The sequence below is a fragment of the Chinchilla lanigera genome, unplaced genomic scaffold (assembly GCF_000276665.1).
Source record: "Chinchilla lanigera isolate Chin_1 unplaced genomic scaffold, ChiLan1.0 scaffold00019, whole genome shotgun sequence".
Classification (NCBI taxonomy): Eukaryota; Metazoa; Chordata; class Mammalia; order Rodentia; family Chinchillidae; genus Chinchilla; species Chinchilla lanigera.
In genome coordinates this window covers 23,802,571-23,806,862 of record NW_004955420.1, presented here as the reverse complement: position 1 = coordinate 23,806,862, position 4,292 = coordinate 23,802,571, and positions in this window count along the sequence as shown.

Below are 4,292 nucleotides of genomic sequence, written 5' to 3'. Positions count from 1 at the left end.
CACTGTCTCAAAAAGACAAAAAAAAAAAGAAGAAGAAGAAGAAGAAGAAATGATATGGCAACAAATTAAAATAGAGCAAGTGAGAAAAGAAAAGAGGAAAAAGAGGGTTGACTCCCATTGTGGAAAAAGAATTTTCAGGACATGTCAGTGAGAGGTACAGCAAGGGTGTATTAGGTGGAGATTTTAGGACACATTCAAGAATGGAGCACAGGTGCTCAGAGAAGTGAGACACACGACAGTTGGGAACTGGGAATCTTTGGGTGGTACAAACTGGTGCAATTTGATATTGTACTGTAGTCTAGTCTTGTCCAGTGCACGGGAGAGGATGCCCCCCATAGGAAGATAAAGGCCCATTCATACAGGAAATCCTAACGTACAGGGTAAAAAGGTGGACTGTTCACAGGTGAAAGAGGACCATTTGCAAATAATAAAAGAGAGTGGCTGAACCTGTTTGTAGGTGAAAGGAAATTGCCCAGGCTTATTATGTTCTGGGAGAAGAAAAAGAAAATATCATATAAAATAAAACAAACTGTGCTTGTGTCCTAAAGCTGGGATTTTCATTTTAAAATATATGATTTTCCTTCCTGCCCCATTTTTATTTCTTCTATCTTACCACATACCTGCATGCAGGGATGGAGACAACACAGGAGTCAATTTGCCCTCCAGTTACCTTGTCTCCTGGGACCACTCAAGTAATAAACAACACTGGCCACATTCAGCTCCACTCATTCCATGTAAAGCATAACCAAGAATCAAGCTCAATTCCTCATTCACGACAGATCCCTTTCACCAAATTTCCTTATTATTTTTCATAGACCTTCTAACCTGCCAACCCACCAGTATGAGCGATTAGTTATCTGTTCCCCCCTCTCTCTGTGTTCTAGGTAGACAAGAACACACGGAATTAGACCATAGGTGTGATAATGAGGTGGATTAAGGCTGGGCCCAAGACAGTCGAGCAAGTGGGCATCACTGTCAAAGTCATGAGCCCCAGGGCACATGCACAGAACACAGGACCCAGGACAACCGCAGTTCCTGAACACTGTATGTGGGACCCATCAGAAAAGTGCCATCTTCAATTCTTCATTTATATCTGGCATGAAATTAAGTGAGCCACTGATAGCACAGCTTATATGTGATGCCAGTCCAAGAGAGCTTCTGATAGGACAATCATCCCAAAGGCCTTATTTACATGAGAGACACACAATCTAAGAACTCCCGATACAGAAGACCTCCTCCACTGTCCTTGTGGTTACTGTGAGCCTGTTCATGGGTCTGCTCTCACACTGCACAGCATATTTCTTTTCTACTTTCAGTAAATGTAAATCTTCGCTACCTCTTCCATGTGTCTTGTCCAATTCATTCTTCAGGACACCAAGAACCTGGAAAGAATTTCTTCAAAACCCAAAAGCCAGTAACAATAATATCTATAATTAGATCAAAGGTTAAAAAAAAACCCACAATTAATTTGGCATCTGTCAACACAGCCATGCTCTGAGATTTAGCATGAATGAGTAAATATTCTGAAACATTCTTTTTTTTTTTTTTTCCCCCTGGTACCAGGAATTGAACTCATGACCTTGCACTTGCAGGGCATGCACTGTGCCACTGAGCTAAATGCCCAGCCCCTGAGTAAATATTCTGTACAAGTACAAATTCTGTTCTGTGGAAGCTTCATTTTTCTACAACGCAACAAAACACATACACCACTGGCAAGGCTTTACTACTGTTGTGGTTTATACCTAAATATTGCTCCAAAGCCTCATGTGCTCATAGATGGGGCTTTTGAAAGGTGACTGGATAGGCTGTCTGATACTCATCACTGGATTGGTCCACTCATGGGTTTATAGCTGGGTGTGACGTTGTGAGGTGAAGCCTGGTGGAAAGAGGTGGGATATAGACAGATATGGATATATAGACACATTTATATATGTCCCTCCTCCTCCCTTGATTACTCATTGCTTTCTGCCTCCATGCCAGGAGCTGTTTCTCCTCTGCAACGCCATACTGCCTTGGAGTCACCCAGTTATGGACTGAAATCTCTACAAACTGTGAGCTAAAATAAACCTTTCCTCCTGTAATTTGTGGATGATGGGTGTTTTGTCCCAGCACAAGAAAGCAACTAAGAAAACTACTGAAAAAATAATCTAACAATATCTTTCTAGGTTAGTTGGCTGTATGATATCCATGCTAAGTGGGTTCAGATCTGCAGAGCATTGAGCTTTGTCTATAACGTAACTCACTCATCCTTGAAGGGCTTCTCTTGGTTCCATCTCACTTTCCCACCCTGTCATTGTGCTTCCCAAATAAATTAATGTATTCAAGTAATTAATTTACATTCTGCTTTGGAAAAAAATAAGCACATAGATATCAAGTGGAAGGACTAAGATTTGAATTCAGGTCTGGAAATTCACAAAGTCTATGTGTTTGCCTTTCCACTGCTCCCTGCAGACACTAATGGAATCTCCATCCCAAGCTTTCCTGGACATATTCCAAAGTAACTGGGACCATGTTCCATCATGGTCAGGGGATTTAGACCCTCCCTGACTTGAAGGTCTCTCCCCACCAGCCCTGCCCATGTCCTGTCCCTCTGGGCTCTTGTTCTCTGCTGTCTCATTCCTCTGTGCAAGAGCCTAACCCACCACTGACACTGCGGGCTTCACGAGGCCACCTGAGATCATGCTTGCCTTTGTGGGAAATAGATGCACACAGCTGCAATGGCAGCAAACATCGCAAGTTGGCTCTGCCGTACCCCTGGGCCTCTACCTGTCATTTTCTAGGACCACACTGGCTCGAGTACCCCCACTGCCAACCACGCTGTTACCACCACCAGTGCCTTTGCTACTCTCTCCCAGAAACATGCTTCCCTCTTTCCTTTTATAACATTAGAGAAGGGCCAAAAAGGGCTCAGCTCTCAAAAATCTCTGATAATGCCATTCACTGCTTTTCCATATTCCACATGAGAGCTATCACTACATAAGGGGTTAACATGTATGGAGCTACCATCGATTCAGAAAGGGGCCAAAACGAGTCATTTACTCATCTACACCAAAAACTCTCTTTCCCTATTTACAGTCTGTGGATGAGGGAGCCACAAGACATCACTTCCTTAGGGTTTATAGAATAACTCAGGAAAGTGACTGGATATAAGATAAATATACAAAATTAATTGTTTTCTAGTGCACTAGCAATAGTCTATTAGAAAATGTAATGGAATGATAATGCCATTCACATGATAATAAAATATATCCAAATGCCTAGGAATAATCTTAATGTAAAGAAAATTAACAAACTTTATTAAGAGATTTAATAGAAAACTTGAATAAATATATCAGTACTGCCAGTATGGGAAGACACTGATAGAAAAAGTGGCTAATTCTTTCCAAACGAACTTACAGGCTAATTTTACTCTAATAAAATTATAAGAAAATTTGAGTTTAGATTTTTTTGTTTGTTTTGTTTTTGCTTTTTGAGACAGGGTCTTGCTACGTAGCTCAGACTAACCTTGACCTCACTATGTAGTCCAAGCTGGCCTCAACTCATGGCAATCCTCCTGCCTCAGCCTCCCAAGTGCTGGGGTTATAGTTTAGGTTAAATTTAAATGAGCAGTATTAGGATAGGCTCAAATGAGTATAACCCAAGACTATACGTAAAGGGATAAGCATCTAGACTTCAAAGTGAACCCAGAGCTTTTTCTCTTTTAAAACTACAAAACTAAAATAATGTAGAATGTTGGATTCAGGAAAACCTTATCTGGAGGTCCGCACTGAGCTGGCAATTGAAAGTGCCCCTCTGTAGTGGAAAAGTGACTTAAAGTCCTCCACACAAGTCTGGTTCCCACTTCTTCAAATGCAAAGTTTCTGATATTCTGTGGTTTTTAGAAAATGAAGTTTCTTGAGTAAAAAAGCAGCAATCACTCAAAGAAGGATGTCCTTGTCACAATTTAGAGTTGAAAGACATTGTTTGGAGAAATTCTTCTTGTCATTGTATTTTGTGTGTGTGTGTCTTCCTATACTGACAAATGGCAGGAAAGATTTTTATTTTCGTGGTCTGAGCTAGTTTCCTTTTCTTGGTCCTTTCAAGGATAATAGTTTCAAATTTAAAATGAGATTTGGCAGAGTGGCCAGGATCAGTTTTCAGAAGTCACATGATGAGCTGCTTTCAAGAAAATCAGGTAGCTAGGGATGTAGTTTGGTGGCACAAGTCCCTGCCTATCAAGTGCAAGGTCCTCAGTTCAACTCCCAATACAGAAAGAAAAAAAGACAGAAAGAAAGGGAAAGGAAAGGAAAGGA